At 36.2% G+C, this 13,986-nt stretch overlaps 1 protein-coding gene across 1 annotated transcript in view; it reads right to left on the reverse strand.

Moving 5' to 3' along the window:
• The window catches only part of RAP1GDS1 (RAP1, GTP-GDP dissociation stimulator 1), a 97,850-nt gene extending 84,347 nt beyond the window's left edge, over positions 1 to 13,503 (reverse strand). The window contains exon 1 of the mRNA XM_015566044.1: positions 13,374 to 13,503. The gene's annotated coding sequence lies outside the window, so the exon portion shown is untranslated. The remainder of the gene's footprint in view (positions 1 to 13,373) is intronic.
• Positions 13,504 to 13,986: the final 483 nt, after the last annotated feature.

The raw sequence follows: 13,986 nt of genomic DNA on the forward strand, positions 1-13,986 counted from the left end.
GAGGATTGAGGGGTGGGGGTGGGGGGGGGAGATCAACCGAAGGACTTGTATGCATGCATATAAGCATAACCAATGGACTTAAGACACTGGGGGGTAGGGGAGGCCGGGGGATTGTTAAGGGTGGGGAAAAAAGGAGACATATGTAATACTCTTTGTAATACTTTAAGCAATAAAACAATTTAAAAAAGATAGAAATCCTATCTATCCTATCTCATAATAGACAAACATGGTAATTGACTCTACCTTCACTATGCCTCCCATTGGCTAACCATCATGATATTCAAATGAACCACCAACAAAGATGGCGGTTAATTTGCATACGTAGGCTCCAAGCAGTGGAGGGAAGACTGAAGGCGAGCCAGAACAGCGAAGATGGAAGACTGAAGGTGGCTACGGCCGGAGCCCCAAAGACAGAAGACTGAAGGTAGCTCCGGCCGGAGTCCCGAAGATGCAAGATGGAAGGTAGCTCCATCTGGAGCAGCCAAGACGGAAGACTGAAGGCGGCTCTGGACAGAGCGAAGGCCTGGGTCCCAGGTGCCGGAGGAAAACCTGTGCCGGAGCCAGGAGAAGGGAAGGCCTATTGCACGAATCTCTTCGTGCTACAGGCCTCTAGTACTTTAATAAATGACTGATACTACTATGGAGGTTATGTACAATACCTCCATGAAAATCATGGAAATCTTCATCAATAAGGTAACATTTGAACTGAATTTTAAAAGATAATAAAGCATATTCTAAGCAGTAAGGAGAAAATATATATTCTACAAGAAAGAAAAAGCATTACTAGCTGAGGCCAGAGACTCTAAATTTGTAATAGCAACATTCTATACCACAGGGTGATTTTTTTTGTTTTTTACTGTTTTGGGGGGGGGGGGTTGTTTGTTTGTTTGTTTGTTTTTGCCAGCAGCTGAAGGCTATCAGCACAGAGAAGTGAAAAGGTAGATGGTTGATATTATTCAAAGTTTGAAGAAAAGGCAGATAAAAGAAGAGTAGCATGGCTACAAAACACCTATTTACCCTTCAGGACCCAGGTGAAATGTCAGTCTCTTTGTGACTTTTTGAAAGACAACTATGAGTTGAATCCAGCTCTCTGTTTTCCCAACATTTTATAATCAGCTCTAACATATAATGTATTACACTCTATTAAAATTTAACTATTACTTGTCCTACCAAATCTTCCAGGGCACGGTACCCAATACATGGTGGTACCCAATTAATGCTAGTTCAACAGAATTGCCTTGCCCTTACAACTCAACCTCTTAAAAAGGAATATACAAATAATATACACTGAAATAAGTTAAAATAGAGGAATGGATAACAGTTATAGAATACTGAAGATGGAGCAACTGAGTTACATGTATTGATGTTGTAGAAGTTGTTATTACTTTTAACATAAAAAAAGAACTGAGCTTTTTAAAGACCATCTTATATTTTAAGAATTCTCTCAAGAATGAAATTTTACAGAATTATTTACCAATAACTAGCTCATGCAGAGTCTAAACTTTTCACTTTGCATAAGCTAATCAAGTCCTAGATTATATTTTTCAAAAGCAAACATATGCAAAAATGTTCTTTAAACCTTCAGAAATCATTGTAGAAAATTACCTTGTCTTTATATTATCCCTCCCACATGCACACATCATTAAGAAAAGAGAATAATCCACACTGTTATAATGAACCAAATGAAAACATCCTGTTTGCTCCTTTAGCAAAGAGGAGAAAAGATGTGTATGTAACAACCATAGAAAAGTGAAAATCACAAGCATCTAAAATAAATGAATCTTACAGAACATTGTATGCTACAACCTAGACTTTGAATCCATACATCTCTTTCAAAAAGAAAACAAAACAAGATAACCCATTACTCTGCCTTTTGGAGCCTTGTTTTTGGATTTATCACAATGAATGTTAAAAAGTAGGTCATGAAAAATCTCAGTAAAATTATTTATAGATTCCTGTCTAGAAAGTTCTAATACCAATGGCATCATTCCTCACTAGCAGTTTTCTCAACACATAATTATTATGCCACACAATCCATTTTGATACTTTAGTGGAATATAAATTCCATTTGTGATGGTTAGTTACTTTTATGTGTCAACCTGGCTGGGCAAGGATACCCTTATATCTGATCAAACACTACAGTATTCTGAGTATTTCTGTGAGGGTGTTTTTAGATGAGGTTAACGTTTAAATCTGTATACTCTGAGTGACGCAGTTTGACCTCCACAATATAAGTGGACCTCATCTAGTCAGTTGAAGGCCTGAATAGAACAAAAGACTGACCTCATTAACAAACAACACACACACACACACCCGTCCCGCCCCCAGTACAAGAGCAAGAGATAATTCTGTTAGCATATCATCTTCAGAAGTGACAGCACATCAGCTCTTCCCTGGGTTTCCAACCTGCCAGCCCATCCAGAAGATTTTGGACTTACCAGTCTCCATAACTGAGTGAGATTCCTTAAAATCTCTTGCACATATTTCTTATTATCTATCGCAGAGAATTTCAACCAGTGTTCCAAGAATTTTTTAAAACATGCAATACCTGACTATTTAGTCAGGAGCACTGCCTTCTTTTCCTTTATATTGTCAAATTTAAAAAAATGACAACAGCCAACACAACACAGCCATCCGGTGTGAATGAATCAAAATACCACCTTTTTTTCTTTCTGTCATATTGGCAAAAGACAAAATATATTTTTGGGTGCCAAAAAAATTTTAGTAATTAGTTTATGTGTTCCATGAGATAAAAAACATTAAAAATTTCTGATCTGGAGATATCAATCTATCTTTACATATCCTATTGGTTCTTTTTCTATTGAGAACCCTAATATACCACTACTCCTAAAAAAGAGTATCCCTTATCCTTTTTAATAAATATTTCCAAGTAAGAATACATACATGCCACAGAAGAAAAGATACTGCCTACATTAGAACCTTGTTAATTAAAGTATGATCCATGGTGTAGCACATCAGTGTCCTCCGGGAGCTTATTAGAAATGCAAAGTCTTGGGCTCCACCTAAAACTACTGAATAAAACCTGTGAGGAAAGGACCCAGGCATCTGAGTTTTAATGATTTCTCTAAATAATTTTTATTCACTCTAATATTTGAGAAGCATTGGTCTGGGATAGTGATGTTCAATGGAAATATGTGAGCCACATATATAGTTTAAAAATTTCTAGCAGCCATGTTAAAAAAATGTAAAAATAAACAAATGAAACTAAGTTTAATAAATATTTTACTTAAAAATATTATCATTTCGCCGAAACCGGTTTGGCTCAGTGGATAGAGCGTCGGCTTGCGGACTGAAGGGTCCCAGGTTCGATTCCGGTCAAGGGCATGTACATGGGTTGCGGGCACATCCCCAGTGGGGAGTGTGCAGGAGGCAGCTGATCGATGTTTCTCTCTCATCGATGTTTCTAACTCTCTATCTCTCTCCCTTCCTCTCTGTAAAAAATCAATAAAATATATTTTAAAAAAAGAATTATCATTTCAATATGTAATCAACATAAGAATCAAGTCATTTTACATTCTTTTTTTAGTACTAAGCCTTTGAGGTTATAACTCATCTCAATTTCAACTTGTATCTTTCAGGTGTTCAATAGCCACATGTGCTTAGTAGACACTTCACTGGATAGCACAGGTCTAGAACCACGCCAGAGTGGTTCGTGAATCAAAAGCATCAGCATGCTTTTGATTATTAGGTTACTCAGGGCACAGTATAAATTAGCTCAGTATGTTTCGTGTAAATTAACTACTTTTAGTGTTTTCTAAAACAATTTTTTGTTATAAAAAAGGGTGAAGTGGATTAAGAAGTACAAATTGCCAGTTATAAGTCAAAGTAATGTATAGAATAGGGAATCCTATACAATAAAGAGCTAGTATGCAAATGGTCATCATGCCCTCGCGCCCTCACGCTGGGGCCAGGGGACCTGAGGCCGCACGCCCTCGCCCTGGCGCCAGGGTACCTGAGGCTGCACCAAGGGACCTGAGACCGCGCCCCCCCGCCCAGGCACTGGGGCCAGGGGACCTGAGGCTGCAAGGGGGAAACTGAGGCCGCACTCCATGCCTGGCGCCAGGCTAGGGGACCTGAGGCCATGCTTACCCACTCTGGTGCCAGGCCACGGGATCCTGAGGCTGCACCCCTGCCAGGCGGGGCTTGATGGGGAAACTGAGGCTATGCTCCCTGCCTGGAGAGGCTTGACGGGGGACCTGAGGCTGCACCCCCCCACCCAGTGAAACTTGAGGGGGGACCAGAGGCTGCGCACACCCCCGCCAGGAGGGGCTTGACAGGGGACCTGAGGCTGCACCCCCCACCCTGCAGGGCTTGACGGCGGGTGGGGCCGGCCGGGTCTCGTGATCTCGAGGTGCACGCGTGTGGGTGGGGACTTGACTCTGGGTCCCGCAGCACGCCCCAGACTCTGACAGGAGGGACATTTTCAAATTAGCAAAAATTATTTTACTAATTTTCTTTCATCTCTGACATTTCTATTATAGAGAAAAGGCAAATAGCAATATTAAAATATTTCCTATAATTAATTCCCTTTTAATGTGCACGAATTTCATGCACTGGGCCACTAGTATAGTCAATAATATCGTAATAAATATGAAGTGGTCACTAGACTTGTGATCATAAGTCACATAAATGTAAAATCACCATGTTGTACACATAAGCCTAATATTGTATACTATAAATTTTTAAAAATCTAGTCAACAATTTAAGAGTTGATAGTTTTAAAAAGCTGAATTAAGTATTAAAGTCAGAGCATTTCCTATTGCCTTTTATTCCTTTTTGATGTGATAATAAATCAAATATATGCACACCTATCAGACATTGAACATATCTCTATTACAGTACTGTACATTTATTTATCAGTCTCCAACACAGAATAATGAGCTCTGAGGGCAGGGACTAAATTTCTGCCATTATGAGGAGATAGCACACAAAATAAATAAGAGATAGCATACTAAATAAATACTCAGTGTTGAATATATGAATCAATGAGACCTGAAGATGAAAGATGTGCAGTCTAAATCTTCACACCTCATTCAAGTATGACAAGACTGCAGAAAATGTCCAAATATAACTTTAAACTAGATATTGAAGATTTAAAAAAAGCAGTATGACATAGCATGGCAGTATGAACTCAACTGAATACATATATTCTAGTGAGTCCATCTGCACTTAGTAAGTGCACTTTCTTTTTTTACTCTAGAGATGAATAATTGATGTGTAGGATCATGAAATGTCACACAGTATTCTCTACTACTGCTCCAACAGAGTCAGAAAAGAAAAAAAAAACTTTCACTCTACCTAAATGTACTAGCTTTCTTAAATTTCAGAGAAATATACAAATACATTGTTTTTAAGTGGTGGTAAAACAGTCCAAATTTTCAAGTGAATGTATCTGACAACAAAAGGCACTAAATACTATTAACTTCTTTAAAAAATAGAGAATTAAGATTCTCTGCATTATATAGCCAATTATATGAATGTTACTATAAAAATTAAACTTATAAACTCTACCTTAATAAAAACATGAAATATTCACATTTCCTCAATTATTAGTGATTTTTTATGAAAGAGTAAAATGACAATGAACTGCATGTGGTTAAGAATATGACATATAATATTTTGGCCTTAGTATTTTTCATCAAGATCTTATTGTACAGCAAATAGAAAATAATGTAGTATCTTATATTAAGAAGATAGATTTCTGATTTAGCGTACATTTCTTCAATTTCTTTTTAATGTGCTTCTAAAAAGTGGTTCTTAATTTGAGACCTTTTCCATTTCCTAGCTATTTTTGCCTTATTTTGACTGCTGCAAGCAAAGAATTAATCTTTTCCTTTGTATTTTATCTTTAATATTTTGACTCTTTTTCCTACTTCAACAATTTTGCAGATGGTCATCAATATTCACATACATTTACTAGTATAACTCAAAGTGAAAATTACAATAAATATGTAACAATAAAAATGAAATAATTTTGCTTTCTTTATTAATTCAGTATAAAACATTCCCATGATATGACGCATTCTAGTTTTAAAATATTGGGGAACTATAGATTTGTGTGAATTAAGATTAATATAAAATCAAACCTCCAAAAGGAGAATTTACTTTAATCACTGACTTTTCTAGCTAATATTTCTTCTTTCCTTCGAGTCAAAAGTTACATACTTTTAAATACTCTTTAATGAGAAATACTTAAAACTATTTTAATCTATAAAATAATTTATATTCATATTTCACTAAGTCTTGAAGTAACAAAATTCACATGGCATCACAAATTCACTGAGAGGAATCTATGTAAAGCTACTTTAAAATAAAGTAAGAAAAATCGTAAGCAATCAAGTTCACATTTTCAGGGTTGAATAATAGAAACAAACTAACAAAAAATGAATATCTAAATTTATAGCTATAGACATAGTTCAAAGGTTAATGTGGTATGACCTTGCAATTCTAAACAATTTTCTGGTAGAAAAAAATGCTTTACTAACTGTAGTTTTGAACCTATAGGGGCAATAATTACTAAATTAAGAAATTTTTATGGTGTTTATGAGACCATTTAATAATCATTCTAAAATATCTAATTCATATTAATAATTTTATTTTTTATTATTATTTTTTATATTATTATTGATTTCAGGGAGGAAGAGGTAGAGATAGAAACATCAATGATGAGAATTATTGACTGGCTGCCTCCTGTATACCCCCTACTGGGGATTGAGCCCACAACCCAGGCATATGCCCTTGACCAGAATCGAACCTCTGACCCTTTAGTCCACAGGCCAACGCTCTATCCACTGAGCCAAACTGGCTAGTGCCATATTAATTTTAGTCATTTTTAGGTACTAATTCTCATTACATAAACATATGTCCGTGAATAACACAAAGGAAGATATAAATTATACTGAACCTCACTAATAATACTCAATGACCTTGACTCTGAGACCATGTAACTGTTATACTTCCCATTCTAAAAAAAGTTCCTCTAGTATTAATGTTCCCAACAAGTAATTTTATTATAAACAAACCATAAAATAATAAAAGGTGAATATTTACTTTTTGAAATACTAATTGATTAGGCTAAGGATTTGTGGTTTAAAGTTACCTACTCTTGATTTTTAAAAAAAATCATTATTTAATTAAGACTATTTTCTTAACAGGAAAAAGGACTTTTACATTAAATCAAGAGGTCCTTAGACTGAATTGGTAAAGAATCAGAAGGGCTGCCATTAATATCAGAAACTAAAATAAGATACTATTCAGTTCAATGTTATTTACTATTGTGCCAGAAGTTCAAGCCAACCCAATAAGCAACACAGTAAGTCAACTATAGATGCAAGAGAAAGAGGAAAGAAAAATAACACTTTTATATGTTCTGATTTCAAAACCCAAAAGAACTAGATAACAAGAAGTACTCAAGGGAAGCATTTCAAAATACAGGGTGGGCAAAAGTAGGTATACAGTTATGAGTAATGAAACATGGAGATTGCTCTTGTATTATTCATTTATTAATTGTTGTATTACTTGTCTTATTATTATGATATTCTTTTGAGTTAATAAAGCTACTGTAATAGTCATAAAAAAAGAACTAGCCATCCTGACAGGTGTGAGATGCCTCCTCTATCCTATACTAATAAAAGACAAACATGCAAATTGACCACACTTTCGCTATGCCTTAAGCCACACCCACCAGCCAATCAGAGCGACTATATGCAAATTAACCCAACCAAGAGGGCGGCCGGCAGCCATGGAGCTGGAGTGAGCAGGAGGCTTGGTTGCTCCTGTGATGGAGGAAGCCAAGGTTCCCCGCCTGCCACGGCCGGCTCTGAGCTCCACTGAAAGCAACGAAGTTTCAATTATAGAAGGTAAATAAACCTCAGATACCTGCTTTCAGCCAGCGATGGCCACAGAGCTGGAGTGAGGAGTGGGTTGCCCCTCACAATGCAGGAAGCCAAGCTTTCCGCAGGCCTCCGCTAAAGGCAACAAAGTTGCAATCAGAGAAGGTAGATAAATCCCAGAATAGAAAAAAAAAAAAAAAGAAAGGAGAGGCTGGGGGCTTACCTGGCCAGGGTGCTTGGCCAGCCTGAAAACGACCCTCACCCAGACTGGCCAGGCACCCCAGTGGGGAACCCCCACCCTAAAGGGGTGTGGCCAGCCTGAAAACAGCCATCAGCCCCTCACCCAAGCTGGCCAAACCTCCATGGGGTGAGAGTCCCCACTGGGGTGGACATCCTCCGAGGGGTCCCACACTGCAAGAGGGCATAGGCCGGGCTGAGGGACCCCCCCAAGTGCACAAATTTTTGTGCACTGAGCCTCTAGTTCTTTAAATATTAACCAAGAGTGGGCAAAAGTAGGTTTACAGTTTTAAACAGAGAAACAGAGTGTGAATAAAGCTATTGCAATAATCATAACCTGCATATCTTTCCCATATGAACTATAAACCTACTTTTGCCCACCCCTGTATTTATTTAGGAAAAACTGATACTTTGATCAATTATGTTTAGCACCAGTATAAGCCCTCTTGGACAAAAAACACAGTAACTAAAAGAGCCACGTGATACAAAATACATGAAGGAAGTGAGCATAGTCAATTAGTTTACAAAGGGAACATTATCACTTCTGTAGTGTATTTGATAACATAGGGTAAAAAGGCATAATAAGGCATAATCTAAGTATTCCTATGAAAGAATTAAGTAAAATAATTTTTCATTTCTATGAAAACAGTAGCAATCTTTCATGTTCAGTGATGCAGACTGAATATGGCTATTGAAAAACAGTTGATTATTAAGTTTTAAAGTCCTCTACTTAAGAAATAATTTTGGAAACCTGAGAGTAAATTTGTTTAGAAATATTAAAGGCACAAAGCAGACTAAAAGCAAATGACAAAAGAAAGTTCTTACTGTTAGAGAAGATTCATACAGTAATCTGCATTAGCAACTGGTGTACATAATTTGGTATACTTAGAATTATAGCCTAGAAGGGAGTGAAAAATCAATATAAGAACTAAGAAAACCTAAGAGTTCAACAGTTACATGAGTACTATGATATAAAGTTGGAATGCAGAACTAGATAGCAAATACTTTTTTATTTTAAGACAAATGTATTCTCTCACAGGGTTGTTCCATAGAAAATAAACAATTATGTGACTTTTGTATGAAATAGGAATTGTTGTCAGGCAACTAACTAAACAAAGTTAAAGTACAAAGGTAAATGAGGCAATAAGACAGGTAAACAGCCTAATCTGCAGGAAAAGAACTTAAAGCTGTGTTGGTTATCATGCTGGCATTGTTTTTTTGGTCCCCCAGCAATGCAACATGGTCCCCATGTTCTTAATATGAAATAGATTTTCTATAATGAATGCACTGTTAATATTTCTTGTCTTTGGGCCTTTGATTTATGATACTTTGTTTTGCAAAATTATCATGTATAGATGTCATACTTTCTATAAAGACAATTCCTATGTTAAGTTTAGAGGTGAAAATAGGTGGCATATTGTTTTAATTTTCAAGTAAGTATGAAATAGAGTAACTGTATTACAATTCAGCAAGCATTTATTGAGACTCTCCTAACTAGTCTCTGAATCAAGAGACCAGAATAAACAAAAGCTGATTTCTTGGCTGGTAGCCTTCACATATTTACTAAGAACATTTAAAACTGAGTATTTATATGAGAGAATGAATGCTCCTATACTAATTTAGATCAGAGATTTACACAAAAAGCTTGCTTACACAAAATATTTTCCATTAAGTCTAATAAGTATTCAAATTTTCTAACTCTTGTCTCTTATGATTCTGACACATATACTCTATTTAATGTCACCCAAATTAAAAAAACAGAAAACCACTCTGAAGTCACACATCACAATTCTGACACATATACTCTATTTAATGTCACTCAAACTAAAAAGACAGAAAACCACTCTGAAATCACACATCAAAGTAAAAACTCTAATTTCATATTAAAATCATTTGTAATGTACAATTCAAATATACTAAATTCCCACAGTGTAAATTTTAAAAGCATAATTTCTTTCCTTTCAGTATTGTCCTTTTTAATGGCAGGTTAGTAGATTATAAAATAGAACTGTAAGTTTAGATTCTCATTACAAACACTGCCATCTTATACTTGAATAAAATGATAAAATCATTATTTCTTGATCAGGTGCAATGCTGGTGCAAACCATGATATTTTTAGTTAAAACACCTGACAGTAAGAAAGAATTATGAAACTGGAAGGTCTCTGTTTAAAAGAAAATAACAGTACAGATTCACATAAGTTAGATGTTTTATAATTTTACCCTTAAGAGGACAGTAGCAATCGAACAATCACTCTATTCAGAGAAGAACAACTGTAGAAAATAAACATCTTACTGATATTTTTACCCTTTCTTGTTTAAAAGCCAGATGCTAATTTTATAAAATATATCAATAAATACCTATAAAATAAATATATTAGTCCATAGCTCAAGGGAAAAACAAGGTTTATATATCATCCTTCTCTTTAATAATAACAATTTGAAAGTTGTTTTTTTAAAAAGAAAATATTTAAGGCATAATATGTTTTAAAATCTAGCTTCCGGAAACAATTTCACATTTTATAAATTCAACAAAAATCTGCCCTTTGCTCAAAATGTAATTTTTGATTTTGTAAACTAAGAATTTTAATCCAAACTGATTCTGTCAGAGCAAAGCAAATATCACAGGGTCTGTTTCCTTATCTTTTAAATGGTGATGGTAGTACATCCTCAAGAGCTATAGGAAAGATTAAATAATAGACATAGTGCCAAGCCCAGTGCTGAGTACATAACAGGTGCTCAATCAATGACAGCTATCACTCTTCAGTCAAAGATTGGACATCTGCATGTACTCCCTCTTCCTATGTCAAATTCTTTTCTGTCAATAGTCTTAGATATGAGGACATAAATTTTGATACAGATCTTAAAATGACATATTCCTTTTGTACCCTCCCTGGGGAGTCAACAGTTATAATGGTAGAGTTTATTGTTTTTAATTAATACCTAGTGGCTATTTGGTCTTAGTATTTGATGATATACAAGTTTAAGACCATTTTCAAAACTGGGTTCCATGAATAAGTCTGTAATAGGTCTGAATTTTAATCCAACAATTATATAATTCTCAATATTTCTTGGACCCTTTCTTTAAAAAGTTATAAACTTTTGCTTCCTTTTATTCATTTCTCTTCATCTCTCTATCAGTATTTCCAGGAGAGGACTGAGCAATCCTCCCCACATAACTAATGATATCACCTCCATGTTCTTCGGTTCCTGAACCAATGATCCATTTAGGTAATTCTACTTTTTCTAACAGAGAAAAAACTGGGCCATTAAAAACAGAACATTATAATAGAACTCTTTAAAAAATTGAACTTGAAATATTCAATTTACCTAGTCTAATTACATGATAAAATAAATCTGCTTATATAACTAGAGGCCCAGTGCACGAATTTGTGCACCAGTGGGGTCCTTTGGCCTGGCCTGCAGGATGAGGCCGAAACCAGCTCTCCAACATCCCCTGAGTGGTCCCAGATTGTGAGAGGGCTCAAGCCAGGCTGAGGGGCCCCACCAGTGCACAATCGCGGCTGGGGAGGGATGTGGGCGGTTGGCCAGACAGGGAGAGACCACAGGAGGGCTCCAGGGCATGTCCGGCCCGTCTCGCTCAGTCCTGATTGGCTGGACCCCAGCAGCAAGCTAACTTACCAGTTCAAGTGTCTGCCCCCTAGTTGTCAGTGCACATCATAGCGAGCAGTTGAGTGGCCTTAGCATATCATTAGCATATTACTTGGTGAACGGCTGATCGGACACTTAGCATATTAGGCTTTTATTATACAGGATAGGATGTGTGAAAATCAGGTCATCACATGATATTTCTACCTCTAGACCAGTGTTACCCAAATGAACTTTCTGTGATCATGGAAAATGATTTGTATCTGTGATGCCCAATTAGATAGTCACTAGTTAAATATGGCTACTGAAAAGTAAGATTAAGGAGCCTAATTTTTAATTTAATTATTAGATTTAAATAGTCACATGTACTACAACAATGGATAACATAGCCTTAGACTTTCCTTTCCTGTTCTTGTTCTTTACCATTGTGAGTCTTATACAGATGCTCTTAATAAAGTCCCTGTATTAAATGCTTCTCTATTATATCTAAGATCAAAAGAAAGAGAATTTCTGTAAAGAATTTTCAAAGCTAGCTTTAAAATGTGCTTTTTAATGAAGAGTACTAATCAGTTTACTAAAAATTAAATTAAAAAGAAATAGCACATACATCTGAGTGCTTGAAATGGAAACTTTTAACAATATACATTTTCTCCTAAATTCTTTTGTCAGCTACATAATTGGTCCCAGGGTAAGATAATGGCATAACTACAATTAAGTACAGTGCAAATGATAGCACAACCAAGCAGAATTAAGGGAAAAAATGACATTCTGTATCTGTCTCTTCACTGTGAGAATACAGAAATTAATAGAAATATGATAGCTCAAATGCAACAATACAATGTGTATGTCAATGAAGAGTTGTATAATTTTATGGGTAGTACTATTTACTTTACCTCCAAAGATTAAATCTTACCCCAATTTAAGGGACTTTTGGATGACTACTAATGGTTCTTTTCTGTTAATCCTCAATTCTCTCTCTCTCTCTCTCTCTCTCTTCCTCCCACACTTTCTAAAAATCAATTCTGAGAGTGTGGAAGGGAGAGAGAGAGAGAGAAACATTGATGTGAAAGAGACACATCAGTTGGTTGCCTTTGCACATGTCCCGACCAGGGCCAGGATCAAGCCTGCAACTGAGGTGCATGCCCTTGACTGGAGTGAACCCGGGACCCTTCAGTCCCCAGGCTGATGGTCTTTCCACTGAGCCAAATCAGCTAGGGTCTAATGGTTCTTTTCAATTAAGATACACATTATTTTAAAGTAAAATTATTTAAAAGGTGGCCATAAGATCTCAGATTAAAATATTAGGTCTTTTAAGCTTCCTCTGTTTCTCCTCCCTAGTCTCCTCACATATAAACACAGTCATTTTTTAAAGAACAAATGTAGGTGTTAAGAAAAACAACTATCTGTTAAAAAAGAAATAATGGCCTCTCTCTGGGAATGGTATTAATGTCATCACCAATCAATTCCTCTTTTCTTCTATCAACTTGGCTTTCAATACTTTGGGGATGGCGATATGGGGTAGGAGTATGGAACATGTAAAACAACCTTAGTATACAGAGATAGGATTCAAAATATTCAAGTTATGTGAGTGCAAGTTATGGATAAACTACATACCAATTTCTGAATGACTGCTGATCTTTTTGTTTGGCACTTGAATAAACATAATGATACTTACTATTTTGAGTCAGGGCTTGAAGCAGACAATCCAAGCATCCTTCTAAACTATCCTCAGTTCTGTCAACAGCTGTTATCTTCAGCTTCTTCAAGGTATCACTGAGATTATCTGCTTATCAAAGAAAAAAAAATCAGAAACCTTTCTAAATATATGGCCATCATATGCTACATAACAAACAGTTAAAATAATAGGCAAAGGGCTCTCATTATAGTGAATTAACATCCACATACATACCAAAATGGCAATGGACTGTACTACTACTAATTTATTAAATAAAATTTTATCCATTTAAGTCAAATATGAAGAATTCATTCTGTATATATAAAATATCAGGAATAGGCGAGAACCGAAGATGGCGGCATAGGTTAACGCCGGAGATTGCTGCCTTGAACAACCAATTCAAATTAAGCTTGAACCAGGGACCGGACAACATCCAGAACCACAGGAGGGCTGGCTGAGTGGAAATTCTATAACTAGGAGTAAAGAGAATATTATATCCAGACTCAGAGGAGCCGCAGTGCTGAAGTGAAATTCTCAGGTACCGAGTGCGCGCGGAGCGGGGCTGGCGGCGCGGAGGACGCGATTGTTTACAATCGGGCGGGAGTCGCAGACT

Source organism: Myotis davidii, unplaced genomic scaffold, assembly GCF_000327345.1.
Source record: "Myotis davidii unplaced genomic scaffold, ASM32734v1 scaffold252, whole genome shotgun sequence".
In the NCBI taxonomy this organism is placed as follows: Eukaryota; Metazoa; Chordata; class Mammalia; order Chiroptera; family Vespertilionidae; genus Myotis; species Myotis davidii.